Consider the following 13085-nt stretch of genomic DNA (forward strand, 5'->3'; position numbering starts at 1 on the left):
GGCAACAAAACGGGAGAATTCCTGCTTTTGTTTGTCGAGGGGTGGTGGCTTTGCTGAGAAAGGACCCAAACAAGGGGGACGTTATTGGGAACTTTAGGCCCATCATTTTGTTCAATGCAGAGTTGAAGATTTTGGCCAAGGTGCTAGCCAAGAGATTGGCGCTTGTCGTGGAGAAGCTGATTGACAAGGCGCAGACATGCACCGTGCCGACCAGGTCGATACACGATAATCTCCATCTGATGCGCTACATCATAGAGAGGGTGGGTAACGACACTGGCGCGGGTGGGGCTTTGATCAATTTAGATCAGAGTAAAGCCTTCGATAGGGTCGACCATCGATACCTGGCAGCTTTTCTCAAGGCAGCCCGTTTCGGTCCAGTCTTCCGCGGGTGGATCGCTGCTTTGTACAGCAACATCTGCTCGGTGATACGGGTGAACGGTTACCTTTCGCAGCCGCTTGACATCTCGCGTTCAGTTCGCCAAGGATGTCCTCTCTCCTCCCTCTTGTACGTATTGACTCTCGAGCCATTACTGCGCAAGTTGGAGGCTTTGAGGGGTATCCCGCGTGATCTAGGAGGTGGAAACAGCGTGTCTGCCTATGCCGACGACGTCACCGTGATGGTGTCGAGCCAAAGGCACATTGACCTGATTGGCGAGACACTAAGCGAGTACGAAGTGGTGACAGGGGTAAAGATTAATGCGGAAAAGTCCGTGGGCTTGCAACTGGGCACCTGGAGAGTCAAGTCCATGCCGTCCAACAGTGTTGTAGGGCGCTGGACAGACGGACCCGTTAAACTGCTCGGGGTCTGGTTTGGTCCAGACCTCCAGGTGGATAAAAACTGGGAAGAGGTGACAAACAGGGTGGCCAATCTCACCCAGAAATGGGCCGAGAGGAAGCTGTCCCTGAAAGGTCGAGCGGAGGTGGCGAATGCGTACATCGCATCCATCATCTATTACCGATTGACCGTCGTCCCTTGTCCCGATCGCTGGTTGGCCAAGCTGGTGCGCTTGCTCTTCGACTTCTTGTGGAAGGGTCAGGTACCACTGGTCAGGCGACCCATCTGCTGTCAACGGCCGCTGAACGGAGGCCTTGGCATGCCGTGGTTACTGATGCACAGACATGCGCTCAGGCTACGGCATCTCATGTATTTCGTAAACGGTGAACAGGTGTGGTCATCTTTTGTCAGACAAAAGATGACCACACCTGTTCCGCAGCTCGTCTCTTTGACAGAGTTGCAGTCTTGGATCAAATGCCGACCGAGAAAGGGCGCTTAGCACCTCGAGTGCCGTCAAGCTCTCTCTGCCCTCCACCAGGCGGGCAATGCGATCGGTAGTGGTTCCACTCTAGCGTTCTATAGCGGTTTAGTGGAAGAAAAGTGCGGCGACGTTCTCGGGGAAACTCTAGGCGTTGACGATAACGAGATAAACAGTCTGTTCGGGAGAACTTTCGGGCCGGGGCCAATGGATAATTTCCAAAGGTCCCACGCCTGGAAGTGCTACCGAGGGGCTCTGCCTGTTCGGGATAAACTCTATCGGCAGGGAAGTGCCGTCAGACGGGCCTGCCCGAGGTGCGCCCAGGACGACGAAACCGTTCTGCACGCACTCGTCCAGTGCCCGAGTATTGCTGAACTATGGGTTTATGTCGAACAGCTACTGTCACGTTTAGGCTATCAGCTGAATCCATAGTGAGGATTGCCCTGCCGACCTCCTTTAACCGGGAGGGCAAGGCAGTATTCCTTTGCCTAGTGGCTGTAGCGATATAGGTGATATGGTGGACCCGTTTGAAAGGGCTATGATTAGACACTTTCCTCTTTGGCCAAGGCCTCATCAACTTTTTCAAGTTTCACTTGAAAAGGAAGATGAGAGTAGAGAGGGAAGTGATGTATGGTAGCAAGTTTATTGAAAGGTTGGTGAATGTCGCAAGAATGTGGTATGAACGGACCAATTCTGGGGATACACCTGTGAAAATTAAAAGGAAATATAAAAGGAGAAAGGGGCTCTCTACCCCGCTTTTGACCAGGCTACCGTGGCTTTTATATGTTTTTCCACGAGTAACCTTTCGAAGCGCCTCCCCCTATTGGGAGTTTTAATTGTTACTTACATTTCGTTGTTATCTTGCTTTTATACACGGACTTTTTCAAACGGACAAAACCCTTTGTAACTTTCGTCGTCCTCTGTTTTGTCCCTTTATGTTTTAATTGATTTTTGTTAGCCCTTGAGGCCAATAAACGAACGAATTATTATTATTATTATTATTATTATTATTATTATTATTATTATTATTATTAATATTATTATTATTATTATAAAGTAGTAGTAGTAGAAGTAGTAGTAGTAATAGTAGTAGTAGTAGTAGTAGTGGTAGTAGTAGTAGTTGTAGTAGTAGGGATCTTTTCGGTCTGAACGGCAGTTTTTAATATAATTTCTAGGTAACTAAAAAATTTTAAACTTCGTATACTTGTAGAATGTGTTTATAAAACATTATTTTCTCTTGGCTTTCTTGAGAAAATTCTGTAGTTGGTAACATATTTCGTCTTTAATTTCTTGCATTTCGGCAATTTTAACCAATCAATGACCGTCTATTGAGGTGAAAGCATTCTGTGCCGTATGAATATGTCCCTCTTTTAAGAAACAGATTGGGTTTATTTACATTTGTGAAGAAAAAAAGATACCCTTCTCCCACCCCTAACCCTAACCCTAACCCTAGCTAACCCTAAATCTAAAATAGATTGAAATGCAATAGATCGATTCTAGGGTCATAATTATGGGTGACAATTTCATGACACCGCTAGAAAAAACTGCCATTTTTTCTAGCTTTTTGTTGTTAATGTCTCTTGTCAGAGACTATACCTTGTGGAATTTATTCGGTTCTTTAGGTTCTACGTTCAAATTTCGCCGAAGTCAAGTTTGCTTGTCATTCCTCCAGGCTACATGAAGTAACGCCAGTCAAGTACTGGATCCAACATAAGCAATTTTCCTTCACTCCGCCTCATTTCTAGCCTAGTGCTTACTTTAGAAACGCTTATTTGCTTCAAGGACAGCAAAGGGTAAAATTGCCGTCCAGTCAAAGTCGTGGGTGGGATTAATGGGTTGAATAAGAAGGAAGAGACAGAGAAAAGGAGGGTGGGGGAAGAAGAGAGAGAGAGAGAGAGAGAGAGAGAAGAGGAGGAGGGAAAAGAGAGTGCTCCTTACTTCTTCCATTGCAACACTGCAGAAAGACAGAAGAGAGCAATAAGGTATGAGGGATTCTAGCACACACACAAACACACACAATTAAGCAAACACACACATACACAAACTTAAATACACACACAGATACAATCAGCCCCACAGTTATATAGACACAAACAGATATACACAAGTCGACTCGAACACACAGATACACACACACACACACACACGTTCCTTGTATAGAACAGGTCTCCTCCTGTCATGAACCAGATTTAGCTGCGTATGTGTCTATTAAAATTTGTGTATTTCTGAGCACACGCCTGTGTGTCATAGATATTCATATTTTAAATATGTGCATGTGTGTATGTGTATGTGTGTGTGTATGTGTATGTGAATATGTAACTGTAAGTATATATGTGTTGGTGTGAGTGTGTGTGTGTACGGTGTTTGTAACTGTCTAATGCGTGTGACGTGAGTGGCCTTGAGTTAGGATTTCCAAACACGTGCCTGACTGACCCAGTTCACAAAGTGCAAACATTACACACCGCCTCTACTCCTAACCTGCCCTCCACCAATATCATCATTATCAGCAGCAGCATAGCAGCAGACAAAAGCTGTTTTGTGCTGCTACTTCTAACGTGAATATGTGTGAGTGTGTATATTTCTCTGTGTGTGTGTATGTGTGTGTGTGTGGTGTGTGTGTGTGTGTGTGCCTATGTGTGAGGTCTGTGTCCCTGTATGTCTGTGTGGGAGGTCCCCCCCCATTTCTCTCATTCTCTCTTCCTTTCTCTGAATTTTTGTTGAAAAATTACCACCACCACCATCAACCACATCAACAAAACCAATTAGAGTGGCTTTCGTTGTAACAGTGTTGTTGTTGTTGTTGTTGTTGGTGGTGGTGGTGGTGGTGTTTGTAGTAGTAGTAGTAGTAGTTTTGATGGTAGTGGCGGTTGTGGTAGATGTAGCTGTCATTTAACCTCACTTAAGATAAAAATTAAAAAAACCATGATGGGTGGCGTTCCAGCCGTGACAATTCTGTCTGCTGTATCTGTCTCCTTTCTTTTTTGAGATAGCCATGGAAGAAACAATTGAGGAATTTAGTTGATATTTCTTGCAGGTCGAAACCCTCATGGTTTTTCTCGCGAGCTTTACACATTAGTGATCAACAATATTCCATTCGTGATCATCCCGTCTTTGGAGGTATATCAAGAACAATGTTTTTCTCAAAGGTGTGAGTTGAAGGAAATTTCGTTGCTATTTCTAGCAGACATTTAATGTGTTTTGTGTCGGTGCGCGGTAGTAGTAGTAGTAGTAGTAGTAGTAGTAGTAGTAGTAGTAGTAGTAGAAGAAGAAGAAGACGTAACTGCCAGTCTAAGTCGATACACGTATGTTGTGCAAGAATTTTACATCTGATAATTTAAGGTGTATTTTGTCTTCGGGACGCCCCCCCCCCACACACACACGTACACACATAAATAGACGCGTTCACCAAAACAGCCCACACGTTTCCTTTACTTTCCCTCCCACACGCCCCTCAGCCATGTGTTTATTATTATTATTATTTCGAAGCTGAGCTGATGCTACACCTTACTATGGCGATGGCGGTTCAATTCTCAATATTTGCACTCTGTAGCAGTCTGGCCTCGTTTTTCGCTGACATCTTCAAATATAGGAATTTTCGCTCGATACTTCTCTCTCTCTCTCTCTTTCCACTTTTCTCTCACATTGTCTCTTCCCTCTCTTTCCTTTTCTCTCTTTCTCTCTCTCTCTTTCTCTCTCTCTCTCTCTCCCTCTCTCTCTCTCGCTCGCTCGCGCACACACAGACACGTACGCACACACGCACACAAATGCGGGCGCGTATGTTTGGCTGCTTATTCTCACTGCTAGAAATTGCAGCCAAATCTCTACCAAATCATACACTTACAAAAGGACGTATTAGATAGGTTCTTCACATACCTAAAAAGGTGGGATGATCACGAATGGTATATCGTTGATCATAGGTCACCTGGATCAAGATTGAGCAAGGGCTAAACAATAAAAACTCCAAGCCAACGAGAAAATCCCTGTGGTTGCCCAATCAGTTAGAAATAACAATCTAACTCCCTCAATTATTGCATAACTTTCTTTAAAAAGGAAAGACACAGATAGAACCGACCGAATGCTCGCTTCTGGAACGTCTTTCATCGTAGGTTTGTTGGATCATGACTGATCTGAGGTCAAGGAGTAACGACAACCAATATCGACGGGGATTCTCACAACCATATGCGCGTGCGTGTGTGTGTATGTCAATCTACACACACACACACAGACACACACACAGACACACACACAAACACATATATACCTACATGCATACATGCATACGTATGTGTTTATGTCGGATTATTTCTGTTTCTCCCCCGCCACCGCTTGACGACCGATGTTAGCTTGCATACGTCTCCATGCAGCGATTCAGGAAAGAGACCGACAGAGTAAGCACCAAACTTAGAAACAAGTATTTGAGATCGATTTATTCGACCAAACATTTCAAGGCGTAGCCCCAAGATGGTCGCAGTTCAAAGACTGAAACAAATAAAATATAATTCGCGCGCGCGCGCGCACACACACGCTTGCACACACACACACGCTTGCACACACACACACGCTTGCACACACACACACGCTTGCACACACACACACACACACTAAGGCACGTTAAAAAATACGGTAGAGGGACATACGTTAGAAACTTGCATTAACGGAGATTGTCCTTGAAATTCGAAGACAGAGCCCCCGCTAGAGGTGTATAAAATACAACAGCTGTAAATGAGGGAAATACCTCCCCAAATATCAGTTAATGTAAAGTTTGGAAAATATAGACAAAGAAATTGGAGGGAATCTACTCTTCCAAGTCAACAGGCAAAAGTAATAAAGTAATGGACATATTTCAGTCTTATTAAGACCTCACAAGGGAAGCATACTCACTTTGGTAAGCAACATTTAGAAGTAATCAGTGCATTACCAGTATAGCCCGGCTTTGCTCGGGATTAAGTTAGGATTATTAAGCCAATGAAGCTCTTTATTTCAATGCAAACTAAGTAACATTGACGTCAAATTTGGGTGAAATCCGTTGAAACTGGTAAACGTTTGGCTGAAATTTTGCAGACAATTTGATTGGGAAATCCCATAAGGAATCGGTTTATCGATTTTTTCCAGCATCGATTGCTTTTTTTTTTTCGTTTGTGGAGAACTTAAAGCATTCAAAGATCCCATGAGTCCTAAGTAATGCTGGCATCAAGTTTGAACAAGATACATCAAAACTAGTAGACGTTGTGGTTGAACAGAGTCAGATCTCTCCTTTCGTAAATATGGACAGTTTCGAAACATTGTTTACAAAATGCAAATTTGTAAACATCCAGAGTTAAGTTTTGTAGGTGGAATAGAGAGAGATACCTTCTCCCACAGAGATGTGAGAGTCAGATCTCTCCTTTCGAAAGCATGAACACTTTCGAAACGTTGTTTTCAAAATAATAGCTGATCGTTTGCGAAGCAGCGTGTCTACAGTCAACACGTAAGTCTTTTGCTCTGGTAACCTCTGCTCTCTCCCAAGTTCACGCACGACCAGCTATATATCGCTATGAGTAGAGCAATGGTTTCAGATAATTTGGAAATTAATTGTGGAGAAACAGAGAATATCGTTTATATTGTGTGTGTATATATATATATATATATATATACGGGCAACACACCCAAACACACACACACACACACACACATTGCATACATGCTCGTGTGTGCGTGTGTGTGTGACTGAAGGCATTCACACATACATACATACATACAAACATACATACATACATACATACATACATACATACATACATAACTGTTTTTGCCTGTTAATCACTCGGAAAAAAGACAAAATTTTAATAATCTGTTATCTCTCTCACTCTCTCTCCCTCTCCCTCCCTCTCTTTACACCGTCACTAGAAGGGGACTTACTCATGTTTGGTTTGTAAACAATGGTATATTCCTCCGCTATGAAAATTGTTAGAGGTAATGGATCAAAATTATTCACCGCTATTCGTGGGTGCTTCGGGGGGAAATAATTTGACGAAAATACAGCTAGGATCGTGACGAATGTCCTCCTAAAATTTGAGCGACATGCGTGCTAATTTGTAGATGTGCATAAACTACATTCACGTACACACACACACACATACACATCCTGTCTTATATATTGTTACGGACCACCTGCCGTCGCTCGGTCGATCAGCGGATGTGCGCCACGGAAACTCGGAGAGGAGAGAGAGATACAACAACAACAGCAGCAGCAGCACAGAGATACAGCGGAGGCAATCGAGAGAGACACAAAGAGGCAAGGCAATTGGCTTACATTTAACAATCAATTCTTACAACATCAATTACATTTCAGATACATTTAAAAGAGGACATGCAAGTAACAACTCAATACATCATACAGGTATACCACAGATCAAAGCATTTAAACATGCAGATACAATATAACAGTCCGGAGACACAGTTCTGTTTCAAATCACATTAAAGGCATAAACAATGTTCGTAGACAAATAAGTTCACGTTACAAATCAATGTTCAATTCACAACAGTTCCCATTGTTGGCTTAATGACACACTATAATTTAGTCAGTATGAAAAAGAAGGAAGTCACTGTATCTGCTCATAACAACAAGAGGATAGAATTCACGAGACGCTTGTAATAAGTCATAACTTTTATTACTAGAGCTAATGCGTTCATATACAAGGTTAATAAAAGGAAGCTTATAACATTACACGAATATGTTCTGTTTGCAGTCACATGTCTCCAAGTAAGAAAAGCGAACGAGTGCGCGAGTGGGCGTGAAGTACGGTAGCTTGATCCAGTATGTGTTGAAGAACCAGCAGGTACTGAATGGCGCGAATTTAGAATTTCTTTCCTTATATAAGGGATGGACTGGAAGTCCGCGACTTGCACGTAAAACCGGAAGATTCCAGAAGAATCTCTAACATTCTAGAAGCTCGAGGGAGATTACTCTCGTTACATCCCTTTTCCGTTTTGCTAATCGTCGTAACCGCCAAAGGACACTACACCTTCATCTGCACTTCGTGTCGGGCTGTTGGTTCATCCGGTATTGAGAATAGGAAGATATCTAGTTCCTTTTTTGGAGACACATGCTTCCACCTTACGCAGATTTCTTAATTTTTGTCGTAGGGCACCGAAGAGCTGTAAGCTTTTGACCCCTAGACTATTGCAGTACCTGATTCTCAATTTAAAAGGAGTGGATGGTACCTTTGATACGATATAATGGGGGCCAGTTCTGGCATTTGTAAAACATTCAATGCCGAAATTAGGTGCTAGCCCTTCTAGAGTTTTCCAAATGTAGATTATTACATATCTGTAGCACTTTGGCTCCAGGAAGTAAAGCTGCAGTTTTCTCAGCCTATCCCTGTAGCTCATCCGCTGCACTGTTCCGATCTTTTTATTGTAGTGGCGATGGACTGCTTCAAGCTCCGCTGTTAGTTTGGCACTATGTGGTGGTCATAACGGGAAACAGTAATCCAGGCGGCTGATGACAAAGGTTCTTCACAGAGTCAACATAGTTTCTTGGTCTCTTGTCTTGAAGGACTTCAGTATCTATCCTGCCAGCTGTCTGCAATTTGCTGCCATCTTGGTAATGTGCATATAGAATGGGTTTATGTGCTGGCATCCTACTATCTTCCTACTATCTTCTCTCTCGATTGCCTCCGCTGTATCTCTGTGCTGCTGCTGCTGTTGTTGTTGTATCTCTCTCTCCTCTCCGAGTTTCCGTGGCGCACATCCGCTGATCGACCGAGCGACGGCAGGTGGTCCGTAACAATATATAAGACAGGATGTGTATGTGTGTGTGTGTGTACGTGAATGTAGTTTATGCACATCTACAAATTAGCACGCATGTCGCTCAAATTTTAGGAGGACATTCGTCACGATCCTAGCTGTATTTTCGTCAAATTATTTCCCCCCGAAGCACCCACGAATAGCGGTGAATAATTTTGATCCATTACCTCTAACAATTTTCATAGCGGAGGAATATACCATTGTTTACAAACCAAACATGAGTAAGTCCCCTTCTAGTGACGGTGTAAAGAGAGGGAGGGAGAGGGAGAGAGAGTGAGAGAGATAACAGATTATTAAAATTTTGTCTTTTTTCCGAGTGATTAACAGGCAAAAACAGTTATGTATGTATGTATGTATGTATGTATGTATGTATGTATGTGTGTATGTTTGTATGTATGTATGTATGTGTGAATGCCTTCAGTCACACACACACGCACACACGAGCATGTATGCAATGTGTGTGTGTGTGTGTGTGTGTTTGGGTGTGTTGCCCGTATATATATATATATATATATACACACACAATATAAACGATATTCTCTGTTTCTCCACAATTAATTTCCAAATTATCTGAAACCATTGCTCTACTCATAGCGATATATAGCTGGTCGTGCGTGAACTTGGGAGAGAGCAGAGGTTACCAGAGCAAAAGACTTAGGGTTTATAGCAGATGTGTTCTGCCATCATTGCTCTATGGTCGGGAGACGTGGATATTTATTGTAGGCATTTAAGGCATTTGGAACGATATCATCAGTATCGTTTTAGGAGATAAATTGGAGAACAGCGATCAGTGATGTGGAGGTACTTAAGAGAAATGGTAGTAAGAGTGGAGAATCGATGATTCTGCCAAGTCGTTTGAGGTGGGGTGAACATCTGGTGATAATGAAGATGCAAGACTTCTTAAGCAATTTTTGTATGGTAAGTAGGAAGATAGTAGGATGCCAGCACATAAACCCAAAATAAGGTTCAAGGACTACTTCATATATATATATGTATCTATCGACTCACGAATACACTGCAGCGTGCATATGCAGGACACGAAGGCACTACAATCCCAGGGCCACAGGCAGTGAAAGACTTGGTGATCAGTATGTGCAATGATACATCATTCTATATGCACATTACCAAGATGGCAGCAAATTGCAGACAGCTGGCAGGATAGATACTGAAGTCCTTCAAGACAAGAGACCAAGAAACTATGTTGACTCTGTGAAGAACCTTTGTCATCAGCCGCCTGGATTACTGTTTCCCGTTATGACCACCACATAGTGCCAAACTAACAGCGGAGCTTGAAGCAGTCCATCGCCACTACAATAAAAAGATCGGAACAGTGCAGCGGATGAGCTACAGGGATAGGCTGAGAAAACTGCAGCTTTACTTCCTGGAGCCAAAGTGCTACAGATATGTAATAATCTACATTTGGAAAACTCTAGAAGGGCTAGCACCTAATTTCGGCATTGAATGTTTTACAAATGCCAGAACTGGCCCCCATTATATCGTATCAAAGGTACCATCCACTCCTTTTAAATTGAGAATCAGGTACTGCAATAGTCTAGGGGTCAAAAGCTTACAGCTCTTCGGTGCCCTACGACAAAAATTAAGAAATCTGCGTAAGGTGGAAGCATGTGTCTCCAAAAAAGGAACTAGATATCTTCCTATTCTCAATACCGGATGAACCAACAGCCCGACACGAAGTGCAGATGAAGGTGTAGTGTCCTTTGGCGGTTACGACGATTAGCAAAACGGAAAAGGGATGTAACGAGAGTAATCTCCCTCGAGCTTCTAGAATGTTAGAGATTCTTCTGGAATCTTCCGGTTTTACGTGCAAGTCGCGGACTTCCAGTCCATCCCTTATATAAGGAAAGAAATTCTAAATTCGCGCCATTCAGTACCTGCTGGTTCTTCAACACATACTGGATCAAGCTACCGTACTTCACGCCCACTCGCGCACTCGTTCGCTTTTCTTACTTGGAGACATGTGACTGCAAACAGAACATATTCGTGTAATGTTATAAGCTTCCTTTTATTAACCTTGTATATGAACGCATTAGCTCTAGTAATAAAAGTTATGACTTATTACAAGCGTCTCGTGAATTCTATCCTCTTGTTGTTATGAGCAGATACAGTGACTTCCTTCTTTTTCATACTGACTAAATTATAGTGTGTCATTAAGCCAACGTTACCACCAAAAATGGATAAACCCGACATCACTACAAGGGTCACAGAATCAAACTTCCTTATACACCAACTAGACCAACAGCTGGGACAAATGCACATAGAGGAGCAGCGATGTGAAACATTCCAGACCGAGGAAATATGAAAGACTCCGGTGGTGTTCCAGCATGACCGTAGCCACATGGCTGAAACGAGTAAAAGAGTAAAAGAGTATATGATATATATAATTTTTTTAAAGGTCACAATACATGTATCAAAGCGCTACTTATAGTTTCATATGTTGAGAAAACTCAAATATATTCTTCAGTTGCAAACCGCCTGTCAAAACGAACTAGAAAAATAGAAGAAACGCGAAAAAAACCTGAGAAAGTAGCATATAGAAAACACAGAAAGTAAACAACAAAAAACGTAAAACGGAAAACGAAAACACAAAAACTAAAATGTAAAACATAAAAAGTAAAAACGTAAAGGAGCTATTCTCTTTAGACCTTATATGATAATGTTGGAAAGATATCAAGTCAGTCAGGAATAGGCAGAATTTACCAATTCCTCAAAATATATTTATACACATATATTTATACATATTTATAAATAGGCATAGGAGTGGCTGTATGGTAAGAAGCTTGCTTCCCACCTACATGGTTCCAGGTTCAGTCCCACTGCGTAGCACCTTGGCAAGTGTCTTCTACTATAGTATCGGGCTGACCAAAGCCTTTTGAGTGGATTTGGTAGACGGAAATTGAAAGAAGCCTGTCCTGTATATATATATATATATATATATATATATATACATATATGTGTGTGTGTGTGTGTGTGTGTGTGTGTGTGTGTGTGTATGTATGTATGTATGTATGTATGTATGTATGTATGTATGTATTTGTGTGTCTGTGTTTTTCCCTCCACCATCATCGCTTGACATCGCATAACTTAGTGGTTCGGCAAAAGAGACCGACATAATAAATACTAGGCTTACAAGGAATAAGTCCTGAGGTCGATTTGTTCGACTAAAAGCGGTGCTCCAGCATGGCCGCATTCAAATGGTTGAAACAAATAAAGAGAATCTGCATGCAACCACTGAAAATTTCTGACCTGGAGTTCAATAGAGAGTTAGGGATCTTAGATCTGAACAGGATCTGCGCCCTTTCAGCCAAAGAAAGTCCAAATTTATTCGATTCATTCACACAAGATATGGATTTCACAATTACTTTCCATTTAATCACATTCGGTGTTTCGTTATCTTTCAAAGTCCATACGTAGCTAGCCAACTTAGTAGCTTTACTTTTGTCCCTATGTCGGAAGGAAACTATGTGATTGGCATACTTTTAAATTCACCTTCACATAATCCAATATAGGTCTTCTTTTCAGTTGCATTATTATGTAGGTTTGCAGTAACTTCTGCCTCATATATAATAGATTTAATCATACATCGTTGATCAAGTGGTCAGCATCCTGGATCACGACATTTGTAACTGGATTGTCATATGTATCACTTTTCCTCAGGGAGGAAAGAAGACATTAGTAGTCAGCTGGATATAGAGTAACTGTCTATAAATGTTTATGACCATACCTAGCCATGAGCTGTCCACTCTTCCCCTTCATTCTAAACAGACACAGTCCTCTAGTTTTAAATTTAGTAGTTGATAAAGAGATAAATGAATTAGAAATGAATCACAATCCTTTACTAGCCATGACCCCAATGGGCTTCATGCGATTCTTAGAAGTGTAGTATATTCTTAGCTACAATAGCGACATCATGAATTTCTTCCATCTTCTTACTTTGTTAAAGTATTTGAGAAAAATTATATTAATATGTCCAACTAGTAAACATTCTATTTATTTGTGCAGCTGATGATGGCACTACATTTAAAT

The sequence above is a fragment of the Octopus sinensis genome, linkage group LG12 (genome assembly GCF_006345805.1).
Source record: "Octopus sinensis linkage group LG12, ASM634580v1, whole genome shotgun sequence".
NCBI lineage: Eukaryota > Metazoa > Mollusca > Cephalopoda > Octopoda > Octopodidae > Octopus > Octopus sinensis.